The sequence below is a fragment of the Macaca thibetana genome, chromosome 4 (genome assembly GCF_024542745.1).
Source record: "Macaca thibetana thibetana isolate TM-01 chromosome 4, ASM2454274v1, whole genome shotgun sequence".
Taxonomy (NCBI): Eukaryota; Metazoa; Chordata; class Mammalia; order Primates; family Cercopithecidae; genus Macaca; species Macaca thibetana.
The window spans coordinates 10,377,853-10,397,325 of NC_065581.1; the positions used below are offsets into that span (position 1 = coordinate 10,377,853).

The 19,473-nt window shown below is 46.3% G+C and overlaps 1 long non-coding RNA gene across 1 annotated transcript; it reads right to left on the reverse strand.

Annotated features, from left to right (window-relative positions):
* Positions 1 to 8,802: 8,802 nt before the first annotated feature.
* On the reverse strand, positions 8,803 to 18,197 carry LOC126953892 (uncharacterized). The gene is made up of 3 exons (XR_007725403.1): positions 17,881 to 18,197; positions 17,621 to 17,794; positions 8,803 to 9,759 (listed from the first exon to the last, which is right to left on the reverse strand). It is a non-coding gene; the product is annotated as an uncharacterized LOC126953892 (long non-coding RNA).
* Between the last annotated feature and the right edge of the window lie 1,276 nt (positions 18,198 to 19,473).

A 19,473-nucleotide genomic window follows, 5' to 3' on the forward strand; every position in this document is an offset into this window, starting at 1 on the left:
CCCTCTCGGCGTTCCCAGGGGTGGGGTGGAGGTGCCTCTCCCTGGAGTCCTCTTATAGCTTCCGCATTTTATTCATCCCTGGGCTACAGGACTTTCATCCCAGTACCCATCCTTTAGTTGATTTAAAACTTTCTGGGACCTGCCTTAGAATCTTGCTCAAGTCTGGGGGTTTCTGTGGGTAGCTTTTTTGGTTTGTTTTGTTTTGGTGAGAATTTAAATAAATTAGATGACGTTTTTAACTAATAAGTACACCTTCCCTGGCTTCTTCCAGAAAGTGGAAATATAGGGCGGTGACTAACTTTTCAGAGTGGAAGACACGCACGAAGGGAGCTCCTGCAGCTCTCCGGGATTCAGGCGGAGGTCGCTGTGCTCTCTTAAAAGTGAGCGGCGGTTTCAACCTGCGGTCGCTTCGCCTCGCCAGCGCGGGGGAAACACTGGCTGGAGGCGACCTCGGGCCCAGCCGGACAGGCCGGGCCGAGCCTAGGAAGGGCTGGCGGGCGCGTCCCAGGGCCAGGGTGGGGCTTGGGGAGCGCCGTCTCCACCCTCGGTACTTTTGGGGTGGGGAACCTGAGCGTGCGGAAAGCGGGAGGCAGAGCTGAGAGCGGGGTTAAGCGCGAAGCTAAGGCACCGCATAGGGTTGGGTGGGAATGGGCAGGGTGACCTGGAAGCGAAGCACCCCGGGCCTTAGGAGAGAGGACCGTCGGCAGCTGTGCACATCCTAGCGGGAGGATGATGTGGGAGAGAGGCGGAGGGACGTGGAATGCGGGAGCTAGAATTTAGTTTTGCAGTAAGATCACTTGGGGTCCACATTCAGCTCCGATATATATACGTGTAGGGGCTGTGTGATCCTGGGGAAGTTACTGACCTTGTCTGAACTTCTGTTTTCTGGTTTGTAAAGTGGCTAATTGGTGGGAATTCAATAGGAGACTGTACGCAAAACGCTTAGCACAGCGCCTGGCCAACAGTGTGCTTTCAAGAAAGGCTGCTGAGCCGTGTCCAGGACGGTCTACATAGCCCCACGTCCAAGATGAGTTCACAGCGCCCAAGACCTGTTCAATTCAAGATGATGTAAACTGCATTGCCATTCTTAGACACACCGCAGCCAGGAACTGGTCATCTGCACCTCCCGCGATTTCCCCCTCAGAACCCCAGTCCTGCCAGATTTACGTCCTTCCCTTGTTCCTCAAACACCTGCTGCACCGCTCAGAGCTTTTCCCCACCCGGACCTCCTCCGCAGCTCCGCACCAGCGAGACTGCCCCATCTCCGGGGGTGCCATGATTGGCGAGGGATGGGGGATGCCTCCCAGCTTCATCAGCTCTCTGGGTTCCAGACAAACGTTCCGGAGAGCCAGCTGCTCCCAGTGCGGGCAGGCCCAAGGCCACTAACTGCACTTGGCGACCCACCTCTGCGTCCAAGAGGCCTCGGAAAGTGCGGCCTTGGGGCTCTTTTGCATCAGAGACCAGCGGCACCCCGCTCCTCTCCCTGGGATGGGAGAGGGAGAGCCGCGGAAGTTCCCCAGCCACTCCTGGCGCTGCCACCACGAAGCAGGTTCCCTAGCTAACAGGGCCTGGGACACTGAACCATATCGCAAATTTTTCTGTGCGCCACTCAGTGAGGGAAGCCTGTGCTGCGGGGAGGGGCGGGATGACCTGGTGTTGGATTGAGCGGAGCTCCCACCTTCAGGTAATGCTGAGCTCAGGCTCTCTGAGGCCTACGGTGTCAGAAACGCCGGTGGAACCCATTCTCCGCCAACAACCCTCCTCCCAGGACCATCAGCCCCAAAGTTGAGGGAGTAATCTCTGCGTTAGGGTTAGCCCTGCTTGAGCCTCATTTTCACTCCACCCCTTCACTTACCATCAAGCACCATACCCCTAGCGATTTCGCCCAAAGTTCTTTAAAGGAACTTGGATATCTGTACCCAAGTCTGAGCGATGAGTCCATTCGGGTGATAACCTCGGCTTCGCTTTTTCACTGGGGAGTTGAAGATCCCTGCGCAGGTGGGGTGACCCCTGGCTGCACTTCTCTCCTCTTCCCCTGTCTCCCACAGTGGCTGCTCTTCCCTGCCCTCGGCAGAGCAAACCTAACTCAAACTTGGTTTCCTTCTTGGTCTCCCTTGGAATGGTAAACTGGCCGTCAGGGTCGGGGCCAGAAAGAAGGAAAATTGGGCTACTCGAAGGAAAAGGTGAGGGAAATTGAGTGGCATGACTCTCCAATTGGATTAGGGCAAAGGAATTACCAGTAGAATTACCAGCAACCACAGAAGAAATTAGCCAAATCTCTTAGCAAAGGTGTCCAGGGAGAAGGTGAAGAAGGGAGGGTGTGCATTAGGCGTGTCCCACTATGGCTCTCCAGAATGCACGCTTTCAACTGACGGCAGTGGGCACAGGCCCGAGGTGTGCAGCAAGCTGGGAAGCTAAAGATGCCCTGGAGACTGGAGGAGCGCGTCACCGGTCAGTGCGCCCCCTCCAAGAGCGGCCTCTCGGTCTTCTCGGCCTTAGGCGACAGGTGCAGCAGCTGTCTCTGCTGCCCGCTGTGCCAGGGCGGCTGCCGAGCACTGGTGCGGAACCACTATCGGAACGAGTTTGCGCTTTTGTTTACAAAGCAATCCTGCTATCAAAAGAGGAACAAAATCACCACTTATCACACCCTGTCATAAAGTAATCTGCCCTGGAGGGAAACCCTAGTGGAGAACTGCGGTGTGTGTGTGTGTGTGTGTGTGTGTGTGTGTGTGTGTGTTGGGGGAGGGGGGATGGAGGAAAGGGGACTCTCCCAACTCTTCTTCAGAGTAAATCGCTGGGATGCTTCGTGTCCGGACCGGCCTGGAAAGAAGGAGGGTACCATGAACTGTGGAGCTGGGGTGTGACAGGGACGCCCCTCCAGGACTGGGCCTGGGAGAGTGCAGAATGGTTCTCTTGGATCTTTAGAATGGGCACATCTGCAGCCCCCCACTCCAGTGTTTACTTTCCTAGCGTCTTTGAAGATACTCCCAAGGACCCCCAAAATAGATCAGCAGAAAGTTCTGGGGGTGGGGGAGTGAAAAAGCGAGTTCTTGAAGACTGTAAGATCCCTTTTCGCATCCTCAACAACTGGAGTATGCAGGGAATTCCTGACCAGTGGAGGAGGGTTTTGCTCTCTCCAATCCCTTGTCTCCCCGCAGCCCCATGTTATGCACTTGTTCTTGGAGAGATGGAGGTTAAGGAAGTATCAGGCAGTTCTCACTGCAAAGAAATGGTGCAGAAATAAGAGAGAGAGAGGATGAAACCCTAGGAAGTTATTAGTGATCCCTGACCCGACCCAGCCACCGGGGGTTATCTGTTTCCAGGTCCCGCCTTGTATAAAGTAAGGTGATAAACGCTTTAGGCAGCCAAGTCCAAGCACAGCTGGGTGCCTGGCGGGTTTGGGAGGGGGGTGGTCCTCTGTGGTGCCTCTGCCTCTGGAGTTACCTTTAGGAAAGGCCAAGAGAACTATCCTCCCCTCCATGTCGGCTGAAAAGGGGCTATTTTGCTAGTCTTGGTATCAGTAATTCACCACTTAATATAACCAGGTTTTAGATTTGTATATGAGCGATCCTGGACATCCAATGCCGCCCCCCAGTTCCCCAGCACCACTCCTGGACATTCTAGACACCAGCCCCCCCCCCCCCCCCCCCCCCCCCCCCCCCCCCCCCCCCCCCCCCCCCCCCCCCCCCCCCCCCCCCCCCCCCCCCCCCCCCCCCCCCCCCCCCCCCCCCCCCCCCCCCCCCCCCCCCCCCCCCCCCCCCCCCCCCCCCCCCCCCCCCCCCCCCCCCCCCCCCCCCCCCCCCCCCCCCCCCCCCCCCCCCCCCCCCCCCCCCCCCCCCCCCCCCCCCCCCCCCCCCCCCCCCCCCCCCCCCCTCCCCCCCCCCCCCCCCCCCCCCCCCCCCCCCCCCCCCCCCCCCCCCCTCCCCCCCCCCCCCCCCCCCCCCCCCCCCCCCCCCCCCCCCCCCCCCCCCCCCCCCCCCCCCCCCCCCCCCCCCCCCCCCAGGCTTATTCTGCAGCCAGTCTTAAAATAGCAGATCCATTTTGGGGGAGTCTGGATGCAAGTGCATGTGATCCAGCCTGAATTTGAGACTCTCAGTTTCCTTAACACCAGCTTGAAAAGTCTGCAATCACTAGCCCTGAGAGATTACTTTGATTCCTAATGGGATATCCTGAGTCAGGGTGGCTGAAAAGAGCTACCAGTTTACCTTGTAACTGGTAGGCAGAATTCTCAATGCTAAGTTATCACTTGCACTTATTGAAGGCCTGGGGGAGATGGTTTCATCCTTCATAATTCCTATATGGCTGATGCCAGTGGAGAGTCAATGTTTTGCTGTGTCTCTGTGCAAAAAAAAAAAAAAAAAAACAAAAAACAAAGCAAAACAAAAAACAAAAACAATAACAACCTTGTAAGATGAGGGATTGTACTTTTCAATGACTAGGGAGCTAGTTCCAAAGCTGGCACAATCGCCAAGAGCTAAATGGAAGAAGGTCTCTGCTCCTTCTCCAAAAAACCTTTCCTGGGGATAATGGGTGACTTAGCGCAGTGGCCTTCAAACTTTGCTGTGTATTAGAGTCAGCTGGAGGGTTGTAAAGTCCCGATGCCTGAGCGGCTCAACACAACAAAGAAATCAGAATATCTGGGAGTAAAACCTAGATTTGGGAACTATTTAGGGCAAGTCTGCGTCGATCTATAGCAGAGTTTTGGAACTGACTTTCTAAACTGCAGCCACTCCTCATCTTTGGCCTTGTGAAAAACTTGAGACCCTGGCTTTATCAGTCCCCCTTTTGAAAAACAGGGCGTGTCTCAGTCCTAGGTATGCAAAGCTAAACCTCTCAAACTGCTGTGCATTCGAATTAGCCAACTTAAGAACAAGTCCAACAGCACTGCTAAGCAAGAGCCTAAAAACTCAGCGTTTCCCGACATCTCTTGGCGGCGTTGGCTGTTTGCCCGGGACGCTGGTTTAGAAGCACAGTATAGGGTGTCTTTACATCTAAGAAATCGAGACAGCCTCTAGGTTAGAATAAAGTTTACTCTGGACCGGGCATAACTTCACTCCACCTCTGGGCTTCTTTTTCTCCAGTTTCCACACTTCTGCCTTTTCTTTCCCCACTTTCCAACTCCTAGCGCGCTACTTTGACGTCTCAGTCTCGTTCGCTAAGCCCATGCGCCTGGGACTTGTTCTTTGAATCTCAAGTCCGAAAAGCCAGGAATCCTGGATCATGGACTTCTTCCTGCTAAATCAGAGAGACTGAAATTTCGCTCTCCTCTCCATCCTACTTCTCCATCCCAAACTCGCTAGGTTAAGTTCGCTGACCAGGTGCGCACCCAATGGCAGCGCCCTCTCCAACATTTTCCCCACCAGAGAGGCAAGTGTCCTACATTTGTACATAAAGGTCCCTGAGTCGCTGGGTGGAGAGGCTCGGATGTCTTTTCCTGGAGCGGGCCTCGGGGAGCTGCAGCAGCCCCAGTCTCAGGCACCACTGCCAGGCGAGCGCGCCTTGGGCTCGCGGCTCCGCACGCAGCTGGAGGCCTGGGCCGCTGACCCTCTGGCCACTTAGTCGACCCGAGGATGTGTGCCCCGGGGCTCGGTCTTGCCGCGGGTGAGGAGGCTGGTCACCATTCAGGGTGCAGGTGTCATGGCCTGGAAATGTCAATATCTGAGCTAACAGGTGGGCGTCGCTCCCCAGCAGTGCGGTGGCCGCTGGCTCGCAATGCGCTCCAGCTTTCAGCGTCGCCGCCGCCGCCCCTTTGCTCTGCGGACCCAGCCAGTTCCCGGGTGGCGCAGTTGGGTGGCTCCGAGGCCTGCCCCCTTGGGCTGCGGCGGGAGGCGGGGACCGCAGTGCCGAGTGTAGTGCGCCCCCGCCGGGCTGGCGGTTCCCGCTGCGCTCTGGCCTCTGCCGGGAGGGCGCTCTGGCGCCAAACCCGGGCGGGCCGGGGGGTGGGAAGCCGATTGGGCTTATTCCCATTCAGAATTTAGAGGCTGGTGGAGACAGAGAGTCTCCTAAATGGATGCAAGTCTCCTGAAAGTCTGGGACGGAAGCCTCGAAACTTTCTGCCACGCAAAGCCCCAGCTAGTGGCCAGGGCTCGGTCCTGGTTCTCTTTGTGCAGGCCCGGAAGTGTCCGCCCAGTTTTCCCACTGCCTGGAGGGGCCTAGGGTCGCGAATAGACTCGGACAAGGCTCCGTTTACATTCAGTTTGTCTTAATTGACTAATGACGGGACTGGTTGTAATGCGTGCTCCGAGATTTTCTCCAGGATTTGTCACTTTAATTTTGCAGTATGAGGTAAGGCCGTGCTTTTTAAAGTGGAGACACTCTCTTTGCCTTTCCTGCCTTCCTAAAGGAAGCCCATCCTCTTGGTGTGCTCGACGGGACCTGTAGACTCCAGACTCCACTGCTTTTTCTCAAAACCACAGACTTGAAAAGAATACACTTCGATTGCTGTTAAAACTTGTCAGATTTCCATGTTTTAATCGCTGGTAATGTCTTAATAGTAGAACCTTACCATTTTTGCACGTGTTGCTAAAAGGAGAGCTCTCCAGTAAAAGTGTCGCGCCCATCAGTTTTTTTAGGCTGTGCAAGATTACTTATCAAAGATCTCAAAATGACAGACAAGCTACCTCTGGATTTCCAATCACATGTTCAAAACTCAAAGATTCTCAGTCTGGAGAGGTTTTGTTTTGTTTTGGTTTAGTTTTAAAAGCTCATTCCTACCCCCCTACCCCGACCCCAATAGCACAGTACTTAATTGTTTTATTAAATTGTTCCAGGCTCTGGAACCCTGGGGAGGCACTGTTCAAATGGTATTGTTTTTTCTGTATTTATATCAACACAGAAAGTTGCATTAGAAACTTACGTTGATAATTTAATAAGGCCTCATCAAGTATATGAGGTTTTTTTTAAAAAAATGACATAGCACAAATCACTTCATTTGTTTTCAAACTCAAAATGTGCTCTTTCTGAATCTTATGATGTAAATTGTACAGTCTTTATGATTAGATAATTTTAGCTGTGATATTGTGAATATAAGAATTGTACAACTTTCCTTTGAAATGTGCTAAGAAGAATAAAAATGAAGTTTTCTGTCTGGAAATGGCTGGAAACAAATGCCAAAACCTGACAATTTATACACACAGTTCCCTTTCTGACTTGACTCACCCCTTTGAGAATTACTTTTTAAAATACCAAAGTTATAGGATACTAAGTTAATTGTGGTCTTTCTAATTCTGAAAAACTGGTTTTCATTTGCCTCAAGAACTTTTAAGGCAAGGTTGTCTAAGCTACTTCCTTGAACAAAGACTCAGACAAAAGCATTTGACTGCTTTTAATTTCACAGCATTTTTACATTTTAAAACTATAGCTTGATGAAACTCAAGTGTCCTGAATAAAGAATAAATACTTAAAAATTGTTTAAATACATATTTTCTCCTTTCATTATTGGAGCATTCAAGCAAAGATTGTGTAAAATTCAGGTTAAGTAAAATGTAAAAAATACATATCCAGTTTACATTACATATTCTTATTGTGTTCAAATATTTATACAAAAAAAAAAAACCCCTAAGATATTTACATCTTTAACATCTTTTTTTCTTTTACCTTTACTACTAGAAAGAGAAGCTAACAAAGGAAAGCCTCTTCGAAAAATGGGATTTCCTTGGCCTTAGCAGTTCCGGTATGTTCCACTACCAACACTAGGTAGGAAAAATCTGACTTGTGATGTTTGTGATTAAATAGCCGCCTGGCTCAAACCACCCAAAGAGGGGGAATTCACTATGAGTTCCACAGTTTTTTCTTGAGGAAGAAACTAGCAGAAACACAGAATTTTAGAGCCTTAGAACTCTCATTACAAAATGCCCCTCACTGTAAAGCGGCATATACTGAACCTGGCTTAGGTGTGTGTACTGAGCCCAGTACAAATGTATATACTGAGCCCAGAGCTATTCAGCTTGTTGGTGGTGGGGGTGGTTAGGATTAGATGATGATACCTATTCTCGAATGAGTTAGTCTACGATGCTGTGTCCTAGACTGTGCTCAGGATTAAAAACCTGATTAAAAGACCTTTTTGACTGAAGAATGTTCTTAAACCTTAGCATCCAATCTGCTTTAAACAGGTTGCAATTAAACATAATGCTATGTGTTCATTGTTAATTGTAGACAGAAAATGTCCAGTGTTGATAGAAATTACCTCTAAAGTCTTGAATCTGGAAGAAGCTGGACAAATGGCTCCTGGATTTCTAATACTGGCATTTCTTTGGTGACTGTTTCCCATGAATTACCTCAACTGACACTGAAAGCCACAAGAAAGCCAAAAAATGCAAACTGCAAGCCTGAATATGCCTACAAATTACCTGTGCCTTTAATGTGTCTTGAGCGGTTTGGATACATGCTTGATATTTTGTGGCAACAAAATACTAGTGCCAGACGTGTATACTTATGTAACAAACCTGCATGTTCTGCACATGTATCCCAGAACATAAAGTATAATTTTAAAAAATTCAAAAATAAATAAATAAATAAAATTTAAAGAGTCAAAAAAAAAAAAAAAGCAAAAAACTAGTGCTAGGACTCCACTTTTAGTATCACTTTTCATATTTTAGTATTTAGTATTATCATTTTATCTTTCAATGCATTAGTGAAGCTTCTACGGTATTGTTTTGCCTTTTCAAATCAACAGGTGATAGTAGGAAGGCAGGAATAATCTCCCAGGAATCATTATTTTATTGAGAGTTATTAGGGAGTAATAAGAAACTTGACAATAAGAGTGGAAACATTAAATCAAGGTGGGGGGAAAAAAGAAGTATCTACCAAGAGAACATGTTTTATTCATCAATAAGCATAACAATGGAAATGGATTATGAAAACAGCTAAAGGATATCTTCACCAATAAGTTTGACTACACTTATTCCAGTCTCTGTGACACCAAGTCTTATGAATTTCTAAAAAGAAGATGTGACTCAAAATTAACAAACACTGCAAAGAAGACACGCGTCCTATTTATGAGTGCTTTTAATAGTCTCTTAGCAGAGGTACATTTGGAAGCTAAATTGAATCACAGTGACTAAAACTTTTTCTGAAATCCCCAATCCGATGTTGAAGCACATGGCTCAGAAACAATCTCAATATCATCAAATAAGTAAACCACAAAAAAGAAAAAGAAGATCTCAAATATTCCTTTCCCAAACGTTTCCCAAATGTATACACATATGTAGACAGTAGAGACTAGAACTGGAATTTTTTTTTCCTAAACATTTGCTGCCCCCACGTGTCCCTTTAGGAAACTGAGTGTTAAAGCTAAATCATGTTCATTATCACCTTCTATACAGCATTCACAAGTTAGGTACGCTTAAGTATGATCACAGAAACAACCTGGTGTTGGTAGAAAGCACCAGAGACAGGGCGGGGAAGCACGGAGGGAAGAAGCTGACTTCTGCCACAGACTCCTGGGATAATCTCCAGTAATTACATAAGGTCCATGTGTCTCTGTCTCTTCAAACCTGAAATGGGTGGCAGGCTGGTGGGACGGGGCGAGTAGCCAGATTTTCACTAAGGTTCCATCTAGCTCTAATATTTGGTCACTCTCATTGAGGATGATAAAAGAGAAGTAGAGAAATCCAGTTATCCCATTTCTGGCCAAGTCGTCACTTGGGAGGTGTGGCCAAAAACTCATGAATGAACTTCCTGTTTCATCACTCGAATCCATTACCTCGGTTCTCTGTCATCTTGACAAACTTGCTTCCCAATGTCTGAGTGGCTCTGAGCCTAAGGAGACAAGAAGGAATTTGTTTTCTTTAATGTCCAACGATTATACATTAGACAGTATCCTGCTCATGACTATAAAAATGAAAATCATCTTCCATGTTTATAGTATGTATCAGTAGCAGGTGCCTCAACACCTCAACAGCTCTGACTAGTTTTTTTTTTTTTTTTTTTTTTTTTTTTTTTGAGACAGAGTCTCACTCTGTCACCCAGGCTGGAGTGCAGTGGCATAATCTCGGCTCACTGTAACCCCCGCCTCCTGGGTTCAAGCAAGTCTCCTGCCTCAGCTGGGACTACAGGCACAACCAGCTAATTTTTGTGTTTTAAGTAAAAACGAGGTCATCATGTTGGCCAGGCTGGTCTCAAACTCCTGGCCTCAAATGAACCACCTGCCTCAGCCTCTCAAAATGCTGGGATTATAGACATGAGGCACCTCACCAGCCACTAAATCTTAAATCTCCACAATACCATGATAGGCATGGCAAAACCATTCTCTCCCTACTTCAAATTTGTTCAATTCTCAGGCAACCACATGTTTAAAGAAAGGCTGGGTCCTTCCTTGCCCAAGGGGGTGAATTTTGATTCATCTAAGAATTAGACTAGTCACTGGTCCTCACCCTTCACTGTTAATCAGAATCTTTTGGGGAGCGCTATAAAAATACTGATGCCCTGGCCAAGCATAGTGGCTCACGCCTGTAATCCCAGCGCTTTGGGAGTCCAAGGTGGGTGGATCACAAGGTCAAGAGTTCGAGACCAGCCTGGCCAACATGGTGAAACCCTGTCTCTACCAAGAATACAAAAATTAGCTGGGTGTGGTGGCACATGCCTGTAATCCTAGCTACTTGGGAGGCTGAGGCAGGAGAATCGCTTCAGCCTGGGAGGCAGAGGTGTCAGTGAGCGAAGATCATGTCATTGCACTCCAGCCTGGGCAACAGAGCAAAACTCTGTCTTGGAAAAAACAAAAAATAAAAAACAAAAAACCCTGATGCCTAGGCCCCTCTGCAAAGATTCTGATTTAATTGGTTTAGACTTTGACAGCTTTTGAAAACTCTCCAAGTGATGCTGTGAGCAGCCTGGGTTGTGAATCACTTATCTAAGTCATTATCACAATTCCATTTTCCTCTCTGATAATTAGGAATGAGTATGTAATATAATTTATTTTGCCAATGAGATTTAAGGGGAAATCTGACTGGAAGTAGGGACTCTTGGATCATTTTCCTCACTCTTAAAAAGGAACAGAAGATTGGGTCCTTATTGTGTCTTCCAGGCTTTGGTTGTTACCAAGTGGGGATATAAGGGAGGTGATGTCTGGAGCTGCTGCAACCACTTTGTGACTATGAAGGAGGCTCCCACATAAAGGAAGCTCCCACATGGCAGAGTGGAAAGATGGGAAGAATTCCCTGTCTTTGATGGTCTTGTTAAGCTGCTGAGTTAAGTGACCCTATAGCTGTCCTACCTCAGGATTTATTATAAAAGAATATGAGTGAAAGACATATAGTTGGAAGGCCGGATGTGGTGGCTTATATCAGTAATCCTAGCACTTTGGGAGGCTAAGGTAGGAGGATCGTGTGAACTCAGGAGTTCAAAACCAGCCTGTATAACACAGTGAGACCTTGTCCCTACAAAAAAAAAAAAAAAATTAAAAAGTGAAAAAAAAAGAGAAAGACATATAGTTGGAGCCAAAATCATTCTAACTGATAACACTGATAGTTCTAAAAAAATAAGCATAAAGTTTTTTTTTTTTTTTTTTGAGACAGAGTCTTGTTCTGTTGCCCAGGCTGGAGTGCACTGGCACAATTTCGGCTCACTGCAACCTCTGCCTCCTGGGTTCAAGCAATTCTCCTGCCTCAGACTCCCAAATAACTGGAAATACAGGCGTGCACCACCATGTGCACCCGGATAATTTTTGAATTTTTAGTAGAGATGGGGTTTCCCCATGTTGGCCAGGCTGGTCTCCAACTCCTGACCTCATGGGATCTGCCCACCTCGGCCTCCCAAAGTGCTGGGATTACAGGCATGACCCATCGCGCCCGGCCAGCACAAAGATTTTTAATTGGGTTCCTCAAACTATGCTCCTGAACCCCTGGGATCCCGTGGGATTTTGCTAGTGTCCTATAGGGATGTTTTATAAGTGGGATTTTGTGTGGGTGTATACATGTTTCCACAGTAAAATGTGTGAGGATGGCCAGGCACAGTGGCTCATGCCTGTAATTTCAGCACTTTGGGAGGCTGAGGCGGGCGGATCACCTGAGCTCAGGAATTCGAGACCAGCCTGACCAACCTGGAGAAACCCCGTCTCTACTAAAAATAAAAAAATTAGCCGGGCGTGGTGGCACATGCCTGTAATCCCAGCTACTCGGGAGGCTGAGGCAGGAGAATTGCTTGAACCCGGGAGGCGGAAGTTGCGTTGAGCCGAGATCACGCCAGCCTAGGCAACAAGAGCGAAACTCTGTCTCAAAAAAAACCAAAAAAACAAAAAAACAACAAAAAAAAACAGTGTAAGGATATAATTTCGGAATATTACTCTGTTCACTTCTGTCTTCCAATTAAAGCTCATTATTTATTTGCAAATATAAAATAAGGACTGGGGCAGAGATAACCTATAAGTGAATTTTTTTTCTTCTTGAGAGAGGGTCTCACTCTGTCACCCATGCTGGAGTCAGTGGAGTGATCTTGGCTCACTACAATCTCTGCCTCCCAGGCTCAAGTGATCCTCTGCCTCCCAAGTAGCTGGGACTACAGGCACTACAGACCACACCCAACTTTTTTTTTTTTTTTTTTTTTTGTATTTTTTGTAAAGCTGGGGTTTCACTATGTTGCCCAGGCTGGTCTTAAACTCCTAAGCTCAAGTGATCTGCATTCTTCAGCCTCCCAAAGTACTGAGATTACAGGCATGAGCCACCACACACAGCCAGGAAAATTTCTTATTTTACCTGAACAAGATTAAACCTAAAAATAAGGGAAATTTTTCTTAGAATACCTACAAACTTAATCCCTGCAGTGGCCGGGTCTCAGCTCACTGCAAACTGTCATAATATGTACAGGCGCCCGCCATCGCATGGCTAATTCTTAATGTTATGGTCTCGATCTTTTTACTACCACCAAAGTGCTGGGATACAGGCTTCCCTGTATAATTCTTAATGTTATTGATCTTCCCTGTGATCTTTTTTTTTTTTTTTTTTATTTTATTTTATTTTATTTTTGAGACAGAGTCTCACTCTGTCACCCAGGCTGGAGTGCAATGGTGCTACCTCAGCTCACTGCAATCTCTGCCTCCCAGATTCAGCAATTCTCCTGCCTCAACCTCCCAAATAGCTGGGATTACAGGTGTGTGCCACCAGGCCAGGCTAATTTTTTGTACTCTTAGTAGAGGCGGGGTTTCACCATGTTGGCCAGGCTGGTCTCGAACTCCTGACCTCAGGTGATCCACCTGCCTAGGCCTCCCAAAGTGCTGGGATTACAGGTGTGAGCCACCGAGGCTGGCGGATGATTGTTTTTAACATTTAGCTTTAGTGACTTAAATGTTCTGGTTAGGCATAGTGGTTCATACCTGTAATCCCATCACTTTGGGAGGCTGAGGTGAGAAGATCTCTTGAGCCCAGGAGTTCAAGGTTGCAATGAGCTATGATTGCACCATTGTACTTCAGTTTGGACAATACAGCAAGACCCTGTCACTACTTTAAAAAAAAAAAAGAGCTGAAAACTGCACTTTAAGGTCTTCTTTTTTACTTTTAGCTTTTGCTGTCATTTTCATCATTAATGTACTCATTGCCACTTGATACACAGGATTCCAAATCTTACTCATGTTTATGATTCCTACTTTCAGTATCATATAATTGTGCCAGAATACTCATACACTAGCAAACTATGCCTAACAAAACAATGTGATAGTCCTCTCTCCGGTCCGTGCCTCCCAGATGACCAAGAAAAGAAAGAACAACGGTTGTGCCTTGGCCAAGTGCAGCCTATTCGCTGCACAAACTGTGCCCTATGTGTGCCCAAGGACAAGGCCATTAAGAAATTCGTCATCCAAAACATAGTGGAGGCCGCAGCGGTCAGGGACGTTTCTGAAGCGAGCGTCTTCGATGCTTATGTGCTTCTCAAGCTGTTTGTGAAGCTACATTACTGTATGAGTTATGCAATTCACAGCAAAGTAGTCAGGAATCCATCTCATGAAGCCCGCAAGGACCAAACACCCCCAGCCCTGATTTAGACCTGCGGGTGCTGCTCCACAACCCCCACCAAAGCCCGTGTAAAGAGCTGAGTCCTTAAAGACTGAAGACGGACTATTCTCTAGAGAAAAATAAAATGGAAATTACACTTAAAAAAAAAAAAAGTGATAAGTGATCGTACCCTGAGTTGCTTAGAGGAACTTGACTCTAGTCTTTAGCACTCTTGTGTTTCCTAAGCACACTGGCATGGGGCTTGTTATATGACTTATATGTATATGTACACAGACTTAAACATGTGCACGAATATAAGAGAGATATTACTTTTATCCTGATCACCATCTATGAAGACATGAAACTTAAAAATTCAAAGCCCGAAGGCAGGAAATGCAACATTTTAGGTTAACCTAGGTAGATTTTTCAAACATTTTCTCCATTACCAGATGGTCTAATATTTAACTGAATAGAAAGCAGATTTATAGTGTGAAAAATATTTGTGTATTCTTTCCTAAATCATGAACCCATTATTTACCTTCTCTCTGTGTACCAAGAAACCAAAGACATTTAATGGGCATCATTACCAACTATAATCAGAAGTATTAGGGAGAGTCAGAGGGGATGTGATCTTAGAACAGGCTTTAGAGTGACAGACGTGAAGTCATTTTCCTTAGAGCTGCAGTTCAGTTTGGTGGAAGAGCAGAGTGCCAGGACTATTTCAGGCCCATTCTTCATTCTCAGGGTTTTGTCATTTCTGCAGTGATTCTCAAATGGCAGTCTCTATTCCCATGCAGCACCCATATTTTCCCAGAGCTGATTAATTTAACTACAATATATACCCTTCTCAAAAACTGCTAATGTAACAGGTAGGAAACACTCAATATTCAGGAATGTTGATGAGTTTCCTGAGTAGCATGCGACTGGAATGGGAAGAACAGGATTCTAGTATCAGCCTAGCCACAGGCTGGCTGTTATGTCCTTGGGCACGTTTCTTCTTGTCTCCGGGTTGCATTTCCTAACCTGTAATGCAAGAGTATCAGTCCCAACCATCTCTGAGGCCCTTTCCAGCTCTCAGAGACCTTGGAATCAGATTCATACATCTGTCAGCTGAGTTTCCAAACAACACAGCCTGGAAACAATGATTCTAAAAATAAAACATACAACTGAGAAACCAGTCACAAGACTAGAAAACATCCTCACATATATTCTGTCACTGGTAACAAAATAGTTGCTTACATATGCGAGTCAGTCCTATTTATTATTATTATTTTTTTAGAGACAGGGTCTTGCTCTCTTGCCCAGGCTGAAGTGCAGTCACAGCTCACTGCGGCCTTGAACTCCTGTGCTCAAACAATCCTCCTGCCACAGCTTCCCAAGTAACTGGGACCACAGGTGAACATTGCCACACCTGGCTAATTTTTTATTCTTATTTTTATTAGAGAAGAGTTCTCCCTTTGTTGCCCAGGCTGGTCTCAAGCTCCTGTTTTCAAGTAATCCTCCTGCCTCAGTCTCCCAAAATGTTGGGATTAAAAGCATGAGCCACTATGCCTGGCCAAGTCGATCCTATTTTAGATTCACCATTATTCATTAGAAAAAATATTTTCACTTATTTCTATCTCACCCTAACTTATAAAATCCAAATAACGTTGGCCTGACATGAAGATAATAGGCCAGTTAATCATGTTATTGACTTCACTTAAGTGGGCTACACAAATAATGCCAATGGTATTCAGTAATATCATAAAAATTATGACATTTTTCTAAGGGAACTGAGTCATACAGCCCTTGAATGAATTATACATAATAATTTTTTTTTGGGACAGAGTTTTGCTCTTATCGCCCAGGCTGGAGTGCAGTGGTGCAATCTCAACTCGCTGCAACCTTTACCTCCCGGGTTCTAGTGATTCTCCTGCCTTATCCTCCCGAGTAGCTGGGATTACAGGCAGGCACCACCACGCCCGGCTAATTTTTTGTATTATTAGTACAGACAGGGTTTCACCATGTTGGCCAGGCTGGTCTTGAGCTTCTGACCTCAGGTGATCCACCCGCCTCGGCCTCCCAAAGTGCTGGAATTACAGGCCTGAGCCACCGCACCCAGCAATAATTTTCATAGTCAAGTTTGTTGTTGTGTTAAAACAACAACAACAACAACAAAAAACAGAATTAGTTGTTTTGTCTTTTATTTTGTTTTGTTTTAGAGGCAGAATCTCTCTCTATGCTATCCAGACTTATCTTGAACCACTGGCCTCAAGCAGTCTCCCAGCTCTGCCAAATTTTACAGTGTTACTCCTTGTCTATTATTTCAGCCATAGACACCTGGACTTGGAAAACCATGAGAAGTTGGCCAGCCCTTCCTTTTGCCTTTATGCAAAGCAATGGTAAACATCAGCAGCAAATTTAGAATCAATCTTATTTTCCAATGTCTCCAGAGATTTGATTGTTTTGCTTATATGGCTTATGGCAATACTTATCTCCAATGTGATTAAAAAAAATCATCTAATCCTTTGTGCAACAGTTTACATCTAATTTTTCTTGTTCTGAGATGTAGACAGCTATTGAGAACTGATCTTTGCACAGTACATTTTTCCTATTCTAAGTCATTATCCTTAGGTGAAGCAACATGGTGCCATTCAGTTATTCAGCAAATTCTCACATCTTCCATGTGCCATGCATTGTTAGAGGTTTTGAGCCTAGAACCATGAAAACAAAAGAAAAAAATATCTGCCCTTGTAGACTTTGTATTCCAGAGGAGAGAAAATAAACAAGGTAAGTAAAATATATAGTATGGCAGATAATGAATGGTATGGGCTGAAGGAAAAACATAAACAAAGAAGTCAGGAAGTACTGAGAGGGAGGGTGGTTTGCAGTTGAGATAAGGATGTCTCCAAGGATATGGTGGCATCTGCATTACCAGAGAAACATTCCAGGCAGAGAAACCAGTGAGTGCAAAGGCCCTGAGGCAGAAGCATGGCTGGCTTGTGTGGTAGGCATGAGTGAGCTAAGGACAGAGGAGCAACAGAGGAGGCCAGAGAGAAATGGAGAAGTGAAGGGAGTTGGGGGGTGGAGCTGTTGGCACCAAAGGGAGATGTTATAAAGACCTTAGCTTGACCAGGCACTGTGGCTCATGCCTGTAATCCCAGCACTTTGCAAAGCCCAGGCAGGTGGATCACCTGAGGTTAGGAGTTCGAGACCAGCCTAGCCAACATGGGGCAACCCCATCTCTACTAAAAATACAAAAATTAGCCGGGCGTGGTGGCAGGCACCTGTGGAGGCTGAGGCAGGAGAATCGCTTGAACCCAGGAGGTGGAGGTTGCAGTGAGCCGAGATCACACCACTGCACTGCAGTCTGGGCAACAAGAGTGAAACTCCATCAAAAAAAAAAAAAAAAAAAAAAAAAAACACACACACACAAGAAAACAAAAACAAAAAAACCCTCAGCTTTTCTTCTGAGTGAGATCAGAGACTTTGGAGGGTCTTGAGTCAAGCAATGGCGCAATCTGCTTCCTATCTTAACAGAGTCACCTTGGCTGCTCGGTCAGGGCAGGGGGACAAGTGTGGAGGCAGCAAAACCAGTTTGGAGGCTGTGGCTGAGGTCACCTAGGGAGTGCTTGTGGATGAGCAGGGAAGAGGCCCAAGGCAGGACGTGAAGTTCTCCAATGTTTAGAGTCAGGGAAATGAAGGACACCAACAAAGCTCACCTAAAAGAGGAGTAGCCGAAGGAGCGGAACTGCTGAGCATGGACTCTGGAAGCCACAGCTCCAGGAAGAGAAAGTGAACAGCTCTGTCAAACGTGGCTGCTGGGTGGAGCTCCCTGAAGACAGAGTGAACCCTTGGTTTTCGCCATGTAGAGGTCAGTGGATGTGGTGGAAAGCCTGCAGGGAGGTTAGAATCAGGGAGCTCTACCGTTTTAGCCAAACTCATTACATAAAACCTAGGCACTGCTAAGCAATTTACTCACCCCTTTGATCCTCAGCGGTCTCATTAGTAATACAGATGGAATGATTCCTACCTCAGGCTGGTGAGCTCTTAAAGAGACAATGTTAGGAAAGAGCCTGTATTCATTTGCTAGGCCCGCCTTAACAACATGCAACCGACTTTAATCGCAAACATTTATTTTTCTCACAGTTCCGGAGGCTGGAAGTCCAAGATCGAGCTGCTGTGAGGGTTGGTTTCTGGTGAGGCCTTTCTTCCTAGCTCGTAGACAGCCACCTTCTCTCTGTGTCCTCACATGGCCTTTCTTTTGTGTCCAAGCCGAGAGAGAGGACTCCCTGGGGAATCTCCCTCTTCTTGTAAGGACACCGGTCCTGTCAGACTGGGGCTCCACTCTTATGACCTCATTTAATTTATTTATGTCCTTAAAGGCCCTGATTCCAAATATAGTCACATTGAGGATTATGGCTTCATAATCCTGTGACTCTGGGGAGAGGACATATTTCAGTCTGTAACAAAGCCCTTAGTGTGTTTTAGTGCTCAAAACTGTGCATTCATACTTCGGTTACTGCATTATTATTGCCTACGACATTACCACTTCAGGGTTTTTGTTATTTTTTACAATATAGAGCACAATGTATAATAAACTACACATACAAATTCTCATTGAGAAATTACACAAAATATATCTATTGTGTCTAACAAGGTTTAATTAGCATCTTGAAAAGAACCTACGTTTTTAAGGAAAAAGTTGGCCAATACTGCCATCTATTGGAATGTTGGTCAAAGCTCATGTGTTGAACTTCATTCTTTGTCAATATCTTTTCTTTCTTTTTCTTTCTCTCTCTTTTCTTTCCTTTCCTTTCCTTTTCTTTTCTTTTCTTTCCTTTCCTTTCCTTTTCTTTTTTCTGAGACGGAGCCTTGCTCTGTTACCCAGGCTGGTGTGCGGTGGCGTGATCTTGGCTCACTGCAACCTCCGCCTCCTGGGTTCAAGCGATTCTCCTGCCTCAGCCTCCTGAGTAGCGGGAATTACAGGCACGTGCCACCACGCCTGGCTAATTTTTGTATTTTTAGTAGAGACGGGGTTTCACCATGTTAGTCGTGCTGGTTTGGAACTCCTGACCTCATGATCCGCCTGCCTCGGCCTCCCAAAGTACTGGAATTACAGGCGTGAGCCACTGCGCCCAGCCCTTTGTCAACATCTTATATGTTGCTGTGATCATTTTCTTCCTTAATAAGTGTAAAACTGGATGATTTTGTTTTCAATTTAATCCTACAATAAGTATTCTAAGAAATACACAAAGATTCTACTAGGACAGAATGAGTCTTTTCCTACTTCTGACGTTCATTCTAAATTTCACAAATGCAAGTTGTGGAAAGAGAGACATTGATGGAAACATTTCTACTTTTGGAGACAAATTCTCATTCGCGTGAGTTTTATTTCTCAATTATAAGTTATTTGGCATCCTGGCTCACTTAATCCATGAAGCAAGAGGGTTACTTTCGGAAGCCTACTAGAGGAAAATGAAAGTTTCAGATCTGAAGCTAGCAAATGCCCACCTGCTGGTGATGAGGAACAAGTTCTATTATGATAGAGTTGGTTGGAAGGCTATGCAGCCAG